Genomic DNA, 18,894 nt, shown 5'->3' with positions numbered 1-18,894 from the left:
GGACCAGGTGGTTCGCTCAAAGGTCAGAAATTGCCTTCGGGTGCCGGTTACGTCTAGGATACCCTTTCGGGGCATGACACTATCATTCAGTCACATTCACTCAATAGAGGATTCAATCATTAACACGCTATTCACATTATGGGGGGCGAAGGCCAAACACTATCAACTCAACAAAATAGATATAATAAGACTACTCAAAATAACAGTTCAACCTCCCCACACTCTAGTCTATGAAGCCTCTATTAGAGTCTAGGAGGTGCCGATGACAAGACCATAGCTACCAACAATCAAAATAAAGGAAACAACACAAAACTATACAGGGAGATCAACATCCTTCGTAAACTAGGAGGGCTCACCAAGTAACTAAAAGTATGTAGATCTTCAACGGTGCACCGGTTGATGATATCTAGTACCTGTCTCTGCATCATGAAATGATGCAGGACAAATGGCGTCAGTACATGGAATGTACGAGTATGTAAAATGGCCGAATAAAACAACATCAAAAAAGGACCAACCAACTCAGAAATCTCAACTCATAAATAAGTAACAACTCACTCAAGTGTCTTAAGTTTAACAAGAAGTGGTTTAGACGGGACCAAATCACATGCCACTCAACTCAACTGACTCGGAGCACTATCAAGACCTAAATGTGAGTTTCTCTTATCCAACAACCATCACTTATGAGCTAGTGATAGTACAACAATCAGACGTTGTTGCCACATCCATTCATACCTTGCCAGGGCATGAACGCCTCCCTAATCATGGATTCTATCGATTAGTCAAGTCCTATCATTTCGGGACAATAAAATAGGAAAACATCCGAATTTAATGGTTTGATCCCCTGGGAAGCATCCGACTTTAACGGTTTCATCCCTACCTACGTTGGAGGCATAGTTTCTAGGGTTCAAGTATGGACTATACTCTCACCCGCTTTGGTGCTCGATACTCCTCCCATATGTAACACCCCTCAAAAAATATTTCCCCTAAGATTCGGGCCTTTCTTGTACACGTGTGGGGCCCATCATATTTATTTTGAAGTATGTGCTGGAGTTAAGATGAGTCCCTGAGAAATTAAAGAGCGTTGGAGGTGATGTGGGGTCATAGAGGACCCCTAGGACCGAGCTAAGTCTCGAAAAGTTTTGTCGTGGCTAAGCTAGGATGAGTTCATGTATGGGGTCGACTTCTAATGGACCTATCTTTTGAAAGACGGAAATATAGATGGCCCACAACCTATTAAATTAAAGGTCGTTGAGTCTTCTTTCCAATGCCACCAAGAATGTAAATTTTGGAGTTCAGAGTCAAAAGATATGGCAATCCTAATATGAACGAGCACAACAGTGATTTTCAAGCCTGGGGTTCAATTACTGGAAATCTGGGCTTGGCGCCGTAGTGGCGCGATGCGCCACTATCGCGCCAGAAATATGCCTCAGTAGTTTGGTCCTTGGTGCGACGCGCCACTAAAAGTTGTGCAGGGTTTTTTAGGCTAATTTTGGAGGATCCAGAAACTTTAGCCTTGGCGCTGTAAGGGCGCGATGTGCCACTATCGCGTCAGAAACATGCCTCAGTGGTTTGGTCTCTGGCGTGGCGCGCCACTGCGAGGTGTGCAGGTTTTAGGCGTAATTGGCCTGGCGCTGCAATGGCGCGATGCGCCACTATCGCGCCAGGTGCATTTTTGCCTATTTTTCAGAAATTTTGAGAAGGGGCAATTTGGGAATTGCCCCAAATTATATATGTATCACCCTAGACTATTTTGGGATTATTTCTTCAGCCCCCACTCTCTATCTAAAAAGCCCTAGGAGTTTCTCTCTCTCTCTTCTTCTTCTTCTTCTCCATTTCTAACAAAAAGAGTCCAAGAGCTTCAAGATTTGAGTCCTCCATTGAAGACCCAACCACAAGATTTTCTTCAAGTCTTCACTAAGGTATGTAAAGCTATCCAAAACATGGGTTGAGTCCACCCATGTGCCCTACTCTTGCCTTGAGGTTAGATGCTCATGAAAATAGAGTTTCTTGGTATGGTTTATGTTTGTATGAACTTTGTCTCCTATTTATTTGATGCTATATGTGTTGATGTTGTTGAGCTAAGAAGTCCCTAAAATCCTTCATATTAGTATGAGTTGATGGAGATAACTTGTTGTTACGTCTTGTTGATCTCTTTAGCTATGTGATTATGTTGCATAAGTCAACTCCCTTAAATGTGCTATTCTACTTGAATTGTTGAGTTGAAGTCATAGAGTTGTTCTGAATCTTGAGGAAATGTCATAAATGTTTATATAAATGAGGCTTGATTGAGTTGATTTGAGGGTGGAATTGACGAGTGGACAAGGTCCTAAATAAGACTTGCCATTATGACTTAATTGAGTTGAAATGAGAACCAAGTTGATGAGGTGGCAATGTACCATATGAAACTAGCCGTGAGAGCTTGTTTGAGATGATTAGAGGAGTTTTATGAGCATGGAGTCATGGGAGGAGTATTAAGCACTGAGGCGGGTGAAAGTATAGTCTATACTCGAACCCCAGAAACTACGCTGCCAATGTAGGTAGGGATGAAACCATTAAAGTCAGATACTTCCTATGGGATCGAACTGTTAAAGTCGGATGTTTCCCATTTTACAGTCCTGAAATGATAGGACTTGACTAATCGATGGTATCCATGATTAGGGAGGCGTTCATGCCCTGGAAAGGTATGGATGGATGTGGCAACAACATCTAATTATTGTACTATCACCGGCTCATAGGTGATGGTTGTCGGTTAAGAGAAACTCCCATTTAGGCCTTGATGGTGCTCCAAGTCAGTTGATTTAAGTGGCTTATGAGTTAGTCCCATCTAAACTATTCTTGTTAGACTTAGGACACTTGAGTGAGTTGTCATGTATGTATGAGTTAAGACCCTGAGTTGATGTTGATGTTTCCTTGATGTTTGTTTTATCCAGCCATTTTACATACTCGTACATTCTATGTACTGATGCCATTTGGCCTGCATCATTTCATGATGCAGAGACAGGTACTAGAGATCATCAACCGGCGCTCCATTGAAGATCCACATACACCCTCAGCTAGTTGGTGAGTCCTCTTAGTTTCCGGAGGACATTGAGCCTTTATGTACAGTTTTGTTGACATTTCCTTCATTTTGATTGTTGGTAGCCATGGACTTGTCATTGGCACCTCTTAGACTTTGATAGAGGCTTCATAAACTAGAGGGGGAGGTCGAACTGTTATTTTGAGGAGTCTTATTTTATTGTCCTGTTGGGTTGTAAATGTTTGGCCTCCGGCCCCCATATATATATATATGACTAGTATTTCATTATCTGAGTTTTTCGCTAAGAGAATATGATTGATTGAAGGTGTGAATGGACCAGGTGGTTCGCTCGGAGGTCAGAAATGGCCTTCGAGTGCCGGCCATGCCTAGGGTACCCTCCCGGGGCGTGACAAACATGGTATCAGAGCCCAGAGTTCAAGTGTCCTAGGGAGTCTATGAAGCCGTGTCTAGTAGAGTCTTGCTTATGGGTGTGTTGTGCACCACACTTATAATCAGGAGGCTATAAGACATTAGGAATTGTCTCACTTCTTTCATACACTAGAATTCGTGTGATAGAGTTAAACTCTATAAAACTCCTTTCTAATTCGTGCGTTTATACGTTATAGACAATGCCTCCTAAATGCACCGCTAGCCAGAGAAATGTTGATAACACCGAGATACCCCAGTCCGAGGCACACCCAGCAAGGGCTAGAGGCTGACCTGCGAGATACTCGGAGGTACCCCAAGTGCCAGCTACTCCACCCGCACCCACATCAGAGGCAGAATTTCGAGGGGCAATTGCAATGCTCATGCAATTAATGGCTGCCCGAAATGGTAACCAAAGTTCGCTGACTCTCAGCTCTAGTTCCCAAGATCCATCTGCTGCCACCAGAATTAGAGACTTTTTGAGGATGAATCCGCCTGCATTCACGGGTTCTAAGGTTGATGAAGACCCCCAAAACTTTATTGATGAGATATGGAAAATTCTGAAAGCTATGCATGCTACGGAGATTGAGGGGGTCGAGTTGGTGTCCTATCAACTCAAAGATATGGAGAACATTTGGTATAACCAATGGGAACATGGTAGGGGTGAGGATGCTGAACCTGCTAGATGGGATGAATTTGAGGGACCTTCCTTGACCACTTCTTTCCCCGAGAATTGAGGGAAGCGAAAGTGGAGGAATTTGTAAATCTGAAACAAGAAGGCATGACTGTTAAGGAGTACAGCCTGAATTTCATCCAGTTATCCAGGTATGCTCCAGAAATAATCCCATATGTGAGGTCAAAGATGAGAAAGTTCGTCTCCGAGTTAGGGAGGCATGTGAAGAAAGAGTGCAAAGCAGCATTGTTGATCTCGGACATGGATATTTCCAGGTTGATGGTGTATGCTCAATAGGTAGAGGATGAGAAGAGGAAAGACAGAGAGGAGCATCTGAGCAAAAAGGCAAGATCAGCTGGGCATGAGAATGAGCAGAGGCAAAGCAAGGGCAACAGGTCCTTCTTCCAGAAAAGGCCTTCCAACTATGCCTCATCTACCGCCAGTGCACCGATGCAGCAGAACAGGTATGATCGGCAGGGTCAGAGTCGCCAGAATTTCAGACCCCAGGGCTCTCAATCCCAGGCCAGTGTAAGTCAAGGTACGAGGGGGAAGCCACCATGCGGCAAGTGTGGTAGGCTCCACTTGGGAGAATGCAGAGCAGGAAGAGTTGGTTGTTATAAATGCGGCCAAATGGACTATTTTCAGAGGGAGTGTCCAACAGGGGGAGACAGAGTCTAGCATTCTGCCACCGCACCGTCGGCTAAGGGTAATCAGAGGGGCACTACTTTAGGTACGAGTGGGGGTACAAACTGCTTATATGCCATGGGTAGTCGCCAAGATTAGGAGAACTCTCCAAACGTCGTGACGGGGTATGATTCGAGTCTCTTCTTTTGATTGTTATGTATTGATGGATCCGAGTGCCACCCTATCTTTTGTGACTCCTTATGTGGCTAGTAAATTCAATAAAATTCCTGAATGTCTTCTTGAGCCTTTTAGTGTGGCCACTCCTGTCGGTGATTCTATCTTAGCTGAGAGAGTTTATAGAGATTGCACTGTGTCAATTCATCACAGGGATACCTTGGCCGACTTAGTTGAGTTGGACATGGTTGATTTTGATGTGATCCTTGGCATGGACTGGCTTTATGTCTGCTATGCCTCTATTGATTATAAAACTCAGGTTCTCAAGTTCAAATTCCTGAACGAAGCTGTCATAGAGTGGAGGGGCAATCGTGTTATGTCTAAGGGTAAGTTTATTTCTTACCTTAGGGCCAGGAATCTAATCTTAAAAGGGTGCATTTATCACCTTATCCGAGTGAAAGATGACGATATTGAGTCTCCATCCCTGGAGTTGGTTCCGATTGTCAACGAGTTTCCGGATGTCTTTCCTGAAGATCTGCCTGGAGTCCCTCCTGATAGAGAGATCGACTTCGGGATTGATATTCTTCCTGACACCTAACCTATCTCGATCCCTCCCTATAGAATGGCTCCGGCTGAGTTGAAGGAGTTGAAGGAGCAGCTGAAAGACTTGTTAGATAAGGGATTCATTAGGCCGAGTGTCTCACCATGGGGTGCTCCGGTCCTATTTGTGCGGAAGAAGGATGGGTCCCTTAGAATGTGTATCGACTATAGGTAGCTGACTAAGGTCACCATAAAGAACAAATACCCTCTCCCCAGAATAGATGACTTATTCGATCAACTTCAGGGTGCCACTTGTTTCTCAAAGATAGACTTAAGATCCGGCTACCACCAGTTGAAGGTGAGAGAATGTGATATTCCGAAGACTACTTTCCGGACTCGTTATGGCCACTTCGAATTTTTGGTCATGTCCTTTGGATTGACAAATGCCCCCACCGCTTTTATGGATCTCATGAACCGAGTATTCAAACTATATCTTGATATGTTTGTCATTGTATTCATAGATGATATTCTGGTTTACTCCAACAATGAGGAGGAGCATGCCCATCATCTTAGAGTCGTCTTGCAAACTTTGAGAGACCAGGTATTGTATGCAAAGTTCTCCAAATGTGAATTTTGGCTTGCATCAGTGGCCTTCCTAGGACACATTATATCTGGAGATGGTATTCAGGTTGATGCTCAGAAGATTGAGGCAGTAAAGAGTTGGCCCATACCCACATCCCCGATGGAGATAAGGAGCTTCTTAGGTTTGGCTGGCTATTATCGGAGGTTTGTAGAGGTATTCTCATCCATATCATCACCATTGACTAAGGTGACTCAAAAGAAGGCTAAGTTCCAATGGTCCGATGCTTGTGAAGAGAGTTTCCAGAAATTGAAGGCCAAGCTAACCATTACTCCTGTTCTAGCATTGCTCGAGGGAACAGAGGGCTTTGTGGTCTACTGTGATGCATCCAGAATTGGCTTGGTTTGTGTGTTGATGCAGAGAGGGAAGGTGATAGCCTATGCTTCGGGGCAGCTTAAGGTTTATGAGGGAAATTACCCAACTTATGACCTTGAGCTGGCAGCTGTGGTGTTTGCGCTAAAAATTTGGTGCCACTACTTGTATGGAGTGCATGTTGACATATTGACCGATCACAAGAGCTTACAATATGTCTTCAGTTAGAGGGAACTCAACCTGAGGCAAAGAAGATGGCTTGAGCTACTCAAGGACTACGACATGAGCATCCTCTACCATCCAGGTAAAGCTAATGTTGTTGCTGATCCTCTTAGCAGGTTGTCCATGGGTAGCACTGCCCATGTGGAAAAGGGAAGGAGGGAATTGGCGAAGGAGGTACATCGATTAGTCCGATTAGGAGTTCAACTCGAAGAGAACAATAAAGGTGGGGTAAACATTCGAGATGGGGCCACGTCCTCACTTTTAGCAGAGATAAAGGAGAAACAAGATCAGGATCCCATCCTCCTCTGGCTAAAGAAAGTTGTTCAAAAACAAGGGGTGATGGTTTTCACCAAAGGGGGAGATGGTGTGTTGAGGTACCAAAATAGATTGTGTGTGTCGGATGTCGATGATATTCGAGAGAGGATTATAGCTGAAGCGCATAGTTCTAGATACTCTATTCATCTGAGCTCTACAAAAATGTACCATGACTTGAGGGAAATCTATTGGTAGAGTGGGATGAAGAGAGATATTGCGGAATTCGTTTCCAAATGCCCGAATTGTCAACAAGTGAAGATTGAGCATCAAAGGCCATGTGGTTTAGCCCAAAACATAGAAATTCCGGAATGGAAGTGGGAAACGATCAACATGGACTTTATTACAGGTCTACCAAGGTCTCGAAAGCAACATGATTCCATTTGGGTGATTGTGGATAGAATGACGAAATCAGCTCACTTCTTGGTGGTCAAGAATATTGACATCGCAGAAGATTATGCGAAATTATACATCCAAGGGATCGTCAGATTGCATGGGGTTCCCTTGTCTATTATCTCAGATAGAGGAGCTCAATTCACTTCCCAATTTTGGAGATCTTTTCAGAAGGGATTGGGTTAGAAGGTGAATTTGAGTATGGCCTTCCATCCCCAGACAGATGGCCAAGCAGAGCGCACCGTTCAGACGTTGGAAGATATGTTGAGGGCATGTACGCTTGACTTCAAGGGGAATTGGGATGACCACTTACCTCTCATAGAATTTGCATATAACAATAGCTATCATGTAAGCATTCAAATGGCACATTATGAGGCCTTGTATGGGAGGAGGTATAGATCGCCCATTGGGTGGTTTGAAGTTAGCGAAGCCGAGTTGATTGGGCCCGATTTTATCTATCAAGCCATGGAGAAGGTGTGAGTCATTCGAGAGAGGCTAAAGATGGCCCAAAGCCGCCAAAAATCTTACACCGACGTGAGGAGAAGGGACTTAGAGTTTAAGGTGGGCGATTGGGTATACTTGAAAGTGTCACCCATGAAGGGCGTCATGAGGTTTGGAAAGAAGGGGAAACTTAGTCCTCGATATATTGGTCCTTACCAAATTTTGAGGCAGATTGGGAGTGTTGCTTATGAGTTGGAGTTATCCTCGGAGTTAGCTTCTATCCATCCGGTATTCCACGTTTTGATGTTGAAGAAGTGCTTAGGCGATCCTTCGTTGGTAGTCCCCATTGATAGTATTGGAGTTAAGGATAACTTATCTTGTGAAGAGGTTCCGGTCCAAATTCTTGATTGCCAAATTCGCAAATTGAGGAACAAAGAGGTCGCCTCAGTCAAAGTCCTGTGGAGGAATCAATTTGTTGAGGAAGCCACATGGGAAGCGGACGAAGCCATGAAATCTAAATATCCACATCTATTCATGCCTACCAAGGAGGATGTCGAAGGTAATGTCCCTTTCCTTAACATTGAATTCATTTGTGCATTTTGAGTCTTGATTGATAATTGATTGAGGATTTGATTGATTGAGTGACTGAGTTTTGATTGTGATTTGCACCTCGAGTCCATTCTTGGTTGCTCGTCATTCGAGGACGAATGATCCCAAGGGAGAGATAATGTAACACCCCTCAAAAAGAATTTCCCCTAAGATTCGGGACTTCCTTACACACGTGTGGGGCCCATCGTATTTATTTCGAAGTATGTACTTGAGTTAAGATGAGTCCCTGAGAAATTAAAGAGCGTTGGAGGTGATGTGGGGTCATAGAGGACCCCTAGGACCGAGCCAAGTCCCGAAAAGGTTCGTCGTGGCTAAGCTAGGATGAGTTCGTGTATGGGGTTGACTTCTAATGGCTCTATCTTTTGAAAGACGGAAATATAGGTGGCCTACGACCTATTAAATTAAAGGTCATCGAGTCTTCTTTCCAATGCCACCAAGAATGTAAATTTTGGAGTTTGGAGTCGAAAGATATGGCGATCCTAAGATGAACGAGCACAACAGAGATTTTCAGGCCTGGGGTTCAATTACTGGAAATCTGGGCTTGGCGCCATAGTGGCGCGATGCGCCACTATCTCGCCAGAAACATGCCTCAGTAGTTTGGTCCTTGGCGCGACGCGCCACAAAAAGTTATGCAGGGTTTTTTAGGCCAATTTTCCAGAATCCAGAAACTTTGGCCTTGGCGCTGTAAGGGCGCGATGTGCCACTATCACGCCAGAAACATGCCTCAGTAGTTTGGTCTCTGGCGCGGCGCGCCACTGCGAGGTGTGTAGGTTTTAGGCGTAATTGGCCTGGCGCTGCAATGGCGCGACGCGCCACTATCGCGCCAGGTGCATTTTTGCCTATATTTTAGAACTTTTGAGATGGGGCAATTTGGAAATTGCCCCAAATTATATATGTATCACCCTAGACTATTTTGGGATCATTTCTTCAGCCCTCACTCTCTCTCTAAAAAGCCCAGGAGCTTCTCTCTCTCTCTCTTCTTCTTCTTCTCCATTTCTAACAAAAAGAGTCCAAGAGCTTCAAGATTTGAGTCCTCCATTGAAGACCCAACCACAAGGTTTTCTTCAAGTCTTCACTAAGGTATGTAAAGCTATCCAAAACATGGGTTGAGTCCACCCATGTGCCCTACTCTTGCCTTGAGGTTAGATGCTCATGAAAATAGAGTTTCTTGGTATGGTTTATGTTTGTATGAACTTTGTCTCCTATTTATTTGATGCTATATGTGTTGATGTTGTTGAGCTAAGAAGTCCCTAAAATCCTTCATGTTAGTATGAGTTGATGGAGATGACTTGTTGTTACGTCTTGTTGATCTCTTTAGCCATGTGATTATGTTGCTTAAGTCAACTCCCTTAAATGTGCTATTCTATTTGAATTGTTGAGTTGAAGTCATAGAGTTGTGCTGAATCTTGAGGAGATGTCATAAATGTTTATATAAATGAGGCTTGATTGAGTTGATTTGAGGATGGAATTGACGAGTGGACAAGGTCCTAAATAAGACTTGCCATTATGACTTAATTGAGTTGAAATGAGAACCGAGTTGATGAGGTGGCAATGTACCATATGAAATTAGCCGTGAGAGCTTGTTTGAGATGATTAGAGGAGTTTTATGAGCATGGAGTCATGGGAGGATTATTAAGCACCGAGGCGGGTGAGAGTATAGTCCATACTCGAACCCCAGAAACTACGCCGCCAACGTAGGTAGGGATGGAACCGTTAAAGTCGGATGCTTCCCATGGGATCGAACTGTTAAAGTCGGATGTTTCCTATTTTACTGTCCTAAAATGATAGGACTTGACTAATCGATGGTATCCATGATTAGGGAGGCGTTCATGCCCTGGCAAGGTATGGACGGACGTGGCAACAACGTCTGATTGTTGTACTATCACCGGCTCATAAGTGATGGTTGTCGGAGGCTAAACATTTACAATCCAGTCACACCTTCATTATCTGAGTTTTTCACTAAGAGAATATGATTGAATGAAGGTGTGACTGGATCAAGTGGTTCGCTCGGAGGTCAACAATGGCCTTCGAGTGCCGGCCATGCCTAGGGTACCCTCCCGGGGCATGACATCATGACTCCATGCTCATAAGACTCCCTCCAATCATCTCAAATAAGCCCTCAAGGCTAGTTTTATTTAGAATCTTGCCAACTCATCAACTATATCCTCAATTCAACTCATTAAACTCATAATGGCAAGTCTCGTTTAGGACCTTGCCAACTCGTCAACTCTATCCTCAAATCAACTCAATCAATTCTAAATTAGATATGCATTTATAACCTCCTACAAACATAACCAACCATTCCTCTTCTTATCTATCACATCCTTAGGACTCATCACAACTCCAAGAATTTTATGCCAATAATTTACGAGGAATAACACATTTAAGGAAATTGATATATTCGACAAAATCACATAGTTAAGAAAATCAACAAAACATGTTACAACTCATCTCCATCGACTCATGCTAACATGAAGATTTTAGGGATTTCTTAGCTCAACAACATCAACATAATGAGAATCAAATAGATGAAGGCAAGACTCATTCGAACATAAACCTATCAAGAAACTCCATCCTTATGGACATTTAACCTCAAAGAAAGTATAGGGCACATGGGTGGACTCAACCCATGTTTTGAGTAGCCTTACATACCTTAGAATAGATTCTTGAAGAAACCTTGTTGTTGGGTCTTCAATGGAAACTTGGAGTCTTGAAGCTCTTGGAACAATTCCTTGTTGGAAATGGAGGAGAAGAAGAAGAAGAGAGGGATTTCTAGGGCTTTTTAAAGAGAGAGTGAGCAATTGAAAATGGTCCCAAAACGTGCTAAGGCTGATACATATATAATTTGGGACAATTCCCAAATTGCCCTTTCTCTAAAATTCTGAAAAATAGGCTGAAAACGCTCCTGGCGCGATAGTAGCGCATCGCGCCATTGCAGTGCCAGGTTGATTAGGCCTAAAACCTGCACAACTGTTAGTGGCGCGCCGCTCCAAGGACCAAACTACTGAGGCATGTTCTTGGCGCGATAGTGGCGTGTCGCGCCCTTACAGCGCCAAGGCCATATTTTTTGGATTCTGGAAAATAGGCTTGAAAACCCTGCACACCTCGTAGTGGCGCACCGCGCTAGAGACCAAACTACTGAGGCATGTTCCTGGAGCAATAGTGGCGCGTCGCGCCACTGCGGCGCCAAGCCCAGATTCCCAGCGTTGCAACCCAGGCCTAAAATTCCTGTCGTGCTAGTTCGTCTTAGGATCGTCATATCTTTTAACTCCGAACTCCAAAATTACATTCTTCATGGCGTTGGAGAGAAGACTCGACGACCTTTAATTTAATAGGTCGTGGGCCACCCAGATTGTCGTCTTTCAAAAGGTAGGGTCGTTAGAAGTCGACCCCTTATACGAACTCATCCTAAAACTTAGCCACGACGAACCTTTTGGACTTAGCTTGGTCCTAGGGTTCCTTTATGACCCCACATCACCTCCAACACTCTTCAATTACTCAGGGACTCATCTTAACTCATGCATATACTTCACAATACTCGAGTTCGACCCTACCCGTATACAAGAAGAGTCTGAATCTTAGGGAAAATTTTTGAGGGGTGTTACAATTTCGTTGAAAAGAGACGTTCCTACAAGATTGTATGAAGATATTGCTGCATTTATAGCTCAATTGAAGGAAGGATACATCAAAAGAGACAGAACAAAACATATTTCACCAAAATTCTTCTTTACTCACGATCTTGAAAAGAAAGGTGAAATAGATGTTCTACAAGTTCATTCAAGTGATAATTTAGCAGATATGTTCAAGGCATTTCCAACTTCAACCTTTGAGAAATTGAGATACAATATTGGAATGCAAAAACGTAACCATCTAAATCGTGGTCTTCAACACTGGGGGGGGGGGTAGAATACGCGCTGCACTCTTTTTTCCTTAGTCTAAGTTTTGTCCCATTGAATTTTTCTAGCAATATTTTTAATGAGGCAGCAATCAATGCATATTGAGAATAACTATATGTATTTGTTCTTTAACTAGAATTTTTTTTCTTTTACATGGACATCCAAAGGAGAGTGTTGTAAAACAATTCTGAGTGTGGATGTCCAATTGTCCACTTTAGTTTGTCCCTTACCCCTACCACTTTACTTTTTCCCCTAACCCATATTACTCACCATTTTCCCCTTGAACATTGGCTACAAATAGCCATTGATTCTGTGCAATGAAATAGATAAATACAACAATTCTCTTCTCTTTCTAGCTTCCTTCCTTGTCTTTTGTTTACTCTTCTTATAATTTAATTACTTTCAATGTTTTTCAATTATTTTGACTCTATGAGCTACAAACATTTAGTAAAGTGTGTCTTACTAATATCTCCTTATAGATAATATTTCTTATTATCAACATTGATATCCCACTCCGAAGTGAAACTTGAAATGGGCTAGACATCAATATTTCTTGTAATAATTTATTTGGTAAGGCAAAAAAAGATCAGGTGAGAGAACCGGTTGTGGAAGATACAATCCAACAATAGAGATTATTTGTCCCCGTGCTTCAAAAATTGTCCTCATCAACATAAATGTACAAGAAATTATTTATGATCGAATTTGAAAAGATGCTTTTCATTTTACCTGTATTTTGGAGATAAATACATGCATGATTTTGTAATTATGTTTATTTAAATTACTGAAATGCATTGCAATCTCTCAATGAATTAATTTAAACTTAAAAGTAAAAAGGGCATTCAACTTTTGATTGACATTTTGACAATTCAATTTTTTTTTATCATTAAAGGTTCTTACTAAGAATAGTATCTTATTGCATAACTTGCATTCATATGTATCACCTTGCATGATAATTTAAAACAATATTCATTTGAAAATGTTACTGCAATAAATTACTTACAATCAAAAGCTAATATAATGAAGTTCAGTAACTTGAGATAAAAATTTTAATGTAATATATTAATATATGTGATAACATTTCCTTTAAACTAAATAGATAATTCGTTACATGATTATTGTTTAGTTTGAATACTAAATTCACTTGAGTATTTATAGGCAACAAATTAAATTTAAAATTTACCTAGAAATCTAAAAAGTCTCTATTAAAACTTCAAGTATTACCAATTTTTGGTATGTATTAAACGGATAATTATCCATTTATATCTAAAAAGTCTCTCTTCATACTTCAAAGATTACCAATTTTTAGTATGTATTTAAAGGATAATTATATATTTATTGTGAGTGATTTTACATTTTTCTACATTGAAATTTTATGAAACTCTTTGAGCATCAACAAACTTTTAGTTGATTCAATTATGTTTATCTAGCATTCTAACTAATTTTTGCATTGTTGTTATTGTTATTATTATTATTTATCTTTAATTATACACTACCTAAATTCCATCCCAACAAAAAAGTTTCTTGTTGCTCTATCACACCTCTTGACTTGAGATTTTTTCAGTAATGCATCACGATATAATGATTCTCCCTTCGTTCACTTTTACTTATCATATTTATACTCGACACACCTATTAAGAAAACAAGAATTGACATGACAATTTTATCATAGTAATTTTATTAATTGATGTTTAACATTAGATGTTGAAAAATGATTTTGAAATAAGTAATAGATGCTAAGGGTAAAATATGAAGAAAACAATTCTTTTCTTGATATCATGTTATAAATGATAATAAAAGTGAAAATTCATTTTTAAAATAGTGGACAAGTAAAAGTGAGCAGATGCAGTATTTCCAAGCTTCTCATGCAGTCCATTTATAGAGAAACATTCTTCTTTTCAATAGGAACCAGTAGGGGTCTTCAAGGGTCGATTTGAGTTGATTATTGATAAAAATCAAATGTAAATCAATGCGATTGGTTTTAACTATTAAAATCAAATAAAAAAAATATAATAGATATTTATCAGTTTGATTGTTATCGATTTTGGTTTGATTGTTCGGTTATTAATCATACACAAAAATAAAATTAAAAGAAAAGGTAGAAAATAGAAAAAATAAATTAATTAGCAAACAAATAAATGCCAACATCATACTCCATAATGTACTTTTTCCTTTTAAGTTGAGTCTTCACTGATAGCGAAGAAAATGAAATCAAAATCGCCAACAGATCATGTCCCCAAGTAGAATATATATTAGATATTTAAAATTGTTCATACAAAATAATATACTATGCGTATATAATTATAAAATAATATTTATATAATTTATCGATTCGATTTTATTATGTCTTCTATTTTTTTAAACAAAACGAAAAAATCAAACAAAATACTATTAGTTTTTAAAATAAAAAATCAAATCAATCTAAACTCAAGTAAAATTGATTTGGTCGATTTTTCAATTTGGATAAATTTTTGTCCGAATCGTAAACACTTAAACCCTAACATGGTTCTTCCAATAGTGAAGATCTCAACAAGTGAGAAAGGTTAATTCTTAGGCTAGGTCGTACACATAAGCTAAGTTTCTCATTTGATCACTTATTTTTGGCGATTATACCATTCAATTGGTCAAAACATGAGAATTGTCAGAATTAAAACAAGAGCATTTGAAAGTCACTACTTCTTAGCATATCTTTTCATGGTTAGCAATATCTAATAGAGAACTTACAAGAAGAAAAAAGAACAACAAATATCTGATGGAGTCTTCATTAGTTAGTTTTAGAGTGTGTCTAGTGCTTAGAATAAATGTGGTGCCCGTAGTAGTACCACCAACGCATATACGACATAAGCACACACGTTATTTTTCTAAAAATAAATTATGCTTAGATCAGGGAAAAAATATTATAAAAATTAATTCTGAATTACTTTATGAAAAGAAAATACCAAATCACAGCACAAATTCTCTAGATCTTAAGAAAGCATCTACATAGTGCCAAATGTTATAGAAAATTCTAGAACTCCAACTATATTTGATATTACATCAAACGCATCGTAGATTATTGAACATATTTATTTTATCCATAGACATAAATTTAATAACAATAAAGAGCAACAACAAAAATAAGTTTTGGATGAGCATTTTATCAAACGAAAATAGCATATATGAGCTAAACTTTAAGCGGACGTCATAAATGAGTTTTTTCTCAAAATTTGATGGAATATTGAGCCTTTTCCCTGTAGAACCTATTTGGATTGATTTCTGGCTTTTGGCTGTTGACTTATAAGCCACAAGTCATAAGATGGAATTTCTGACTTATGACTTTTGACTTATTTTATCATTTTAGTTTAATGTATTTATAAGCACTTTTTATGTTATCTAAACACTCCGAAAATGATTAAAAACTGTTTTGGCTTCAAAACACTTAAAATAAGTCAATTCTAATGGGTTCTAAGATGATAAGATAGAGGAAAGAAGTGATGAATAGTTGACCAAATAATTGGTCGCGTAAGTTAGTTCGTACATTTTTTTTCATCAGAAGAAAAGGAAATACGTGACCGAATGACTAAGAAGCAGAAGAATGAATCTAAAATTGCATGAAAAACCTGGTCGAAAGTGCCTAAGTTTATCTTTTATATCAGTAAATTACAATCAGTTATTTATAAAGTAATCAATAAAATACATGGAGACATTCTTGATTTGGTAAACTGTTTGAGACCATCTCTTCTCAAAGAAGTGTCTTATATGGAGTTTATTCCAAAATAATTTACATTATTAAATTGAAGAAAAAATTGTGGTCAATGAAATCCATAGCCATGAAGAAGCAAGCATAAAAGGTGAAAGTGAATTTACTAAGGCAATTTACATAAAACTTACATATTAATAACAACTGCATAAGTATAGTAGAAAGGCCATGACTTCAGTCCATTCCCCTTTTTGGTCTTGCCCGGTCACGATAAATTATTCTCCGGCATAATATTTGATTTATTGTATCGTGAACTTGAGTTAACCCATTACCACAATCACCACTTTCTATTACGTGAGTTTTCATTCACCAGTTCACAATAAACCCACCTAATAAACAAGTCCACAAATCAATTACAAACTTGTTCATCAAATAATTATTGGTCGGCAATGTTCTCTCCCTTTATTAAATGATGAAGAATCAACATATCCAAATCTCAAAGAAGAGAAGAGCAAAGACTGAGAAGAAAGAGCGACAGGGAGATTTAGCTTTTAAGGAGAAAAAAAAAATCAAATGGTAGCAACTCTTCTCAACAGGCACTTGAAGCAACTTGGCATCCATTAATCATAAGCGTTGGAAACACATCCATTCGTATGAAAGGGTGGATTGGGGACGGTTACTATCAAATTTTTTTTAAAAAAAATTATGGTAACTATTCAGTGAATTTTTTTAAAAGGGTAAAAAAATAATTTAACTTTTAGATTTAGAAGTTCATGCTTTTTAACAGATAGATAGATAGGTAGATAGATGTTACTTTTTATGATGATTTATATAACTTTTAAATGAAACTCCTTCAAAATGCATGTCAAAAACATTTAAGACTTTTAAACTCCTTCAAAATACATGTCAAAAGCATTTCTCTAATCTTACGATGGTATGATATTTTGTGAAGCATCTCCTAGGAATTGCACTCATGCGACCAAAACTTATTATGATTTGAAATCATTCTTAGAGAAGAGTAAGGGATATTGATTCCTCTTTATCTTAATAATAATTTTTCAAAATGTATGATTGTGATTTTATAGTTGCATTAATTTATACCATGTAATATCAACATGAAGTTGCTCTGTACGTTGCTCCACCTGGAGTCACTTGTTACACTCACCTCCACTGATATACCATCCACTCCAACTGCTAGAGCGAGTTTTGTGAAGATTGCTCATCACGTCGAGCGTGCAACCAAATAATTAAGCATTGACCCTTGCGTCTGAGTTACTAACTTATATGAGCAAAGACATTGATATGGACTTGATACCTTTGACGGAGTCCTATATATGATAACATCACATAGGTTGACCACCGCTCGGCTAGACAAATTAGAGCTGATGGTGGAAGAGTTTTCAAAGAATACCTTAAATGCTGAATTCAAGAAGTTGAGTAAAGAACTGGCCCAAAAAAGATATGACATTGTTGAGCTCAATTCTAGGGAGCTAGAGAATTTGTCCACTTCGACCAATAAAATTTCGATCAAACCTTGGATTGTCAGCTTTCTGGTAGAATCTCCTCTGTCCACTTATAAAGGCAAAGTTATTGGGGAGGACGACACGAGATTGATGAGAACACCTTGGGGAACTTGCTCATGGATGGGGAGGGTCAGTTGGAGTTGACCTGATAAAGGTTGCTGGAGGACTACCATGGGAGACCACCACCTGATATTGAGGTGGAATTAAGTCCCAGTCTCCGAGACTGTCTCAGATTCCACCATCATCGCAGAATTTCAGACTCCACCAGTTGAAGTGTCATAGATCACGCCGACACACTAGTGCGCTTAGTTTGTCACAGGGAGTTCTAACCCCCCCCCCCCCCCCCTTTATTTTATTTTTTATCTTTAAAATGCATTAAAGACATTGTATAATTTTTAGCTAGGGATGGGCTACTCTATTTCTTCCTCCTTTTTTTTTTTAGTGTTTGTTATTTTTAAAGGTTGTTTGTCCCATATTACTGTTGTAAATAAAGTAGATGATTAGGATCAGTCCTAGTAGAGTCATCCGATTTTTCTTAGCCATGATTCCTTTTTATGAATAATTGAGTTCTGGAATAATGATTTTTTTCGAATGAAATATTGGTAGGCGACTTTCTTAAGAGAATAAGTCATGTTTAGTTTAGATAGAATAGAGTATGTTTGACTTATATGATGGTACTTTGTTTGCTTATGGCATGAAATTTATTTTTGTTCTAAAAATTGACCCTTACAAAAAATTCTTGTATGAACTTCAATCGTATATTTAACATGTATATCTCTTTTTGTGATATTGAAAATCGTTAAATGCTTAGAGTACTAGTTTGGGAGTTAAAATAAAATCTAGCGTCATTGTGTGTAAATACTTAGGTGTTGTTTCTTTGTTTATGCATGCAATATTCTAGAACTTGTTTGGTTAGTCATGCCACATGACTGAAGATAACTTAGTTATAGAGATGAACTTAGACTTTTTTTGTGGAACAAAACCATCTTAGCTTGAATGAGCCTTCCAAATGCTAAATAATAACCCTAGTCTCCCATTTTGAGCTTTTAGACCTTTTTATTGGCTAGCTATAACTGAAACCCAATTACTTCGGGTAAAAGTAATCCTGTTTTTAACATGTCTCTCATTGACACTGATAATGAAACATGAGGCCTAAACATCCTAAGTTAGGGGTGAAACAGTTAAGGACTGGTGATAATTAAAACGTCAAGCATAAATTGGGGGTAGAAAAGTTGTTATGCATAGACCATGATCTGATGTGGTAGAAAAAATACATAAAAGGGTTGAAAAGAAAAAAGGCAAATAAAGAGATAAAAAGCACCACCCCGAAGTCAATGAAAGCAAATAAAAGACAAGAAAATAACAATGGTTGCAAAGGAGAATAAAGTGTATTGTTCAAGGAGGGAATAATCACTGT

This window comes from Solanum dulcamara, chromosome 10 (assembly GCF_947179165.1).
Source record: "Solanum dulcamara chromosome 10, daSolDulc1.2, whole genome shotgun sequence".
Lineage (NCBI taxonomy): Eukaryota > Viridiplantae > Streptophyta > Magnoliopsida > Solanales > Solanaceae > Solanum > Solanum dulcamara.
This window is presented reverse-complemented; position numbering follows the sequence as displayed.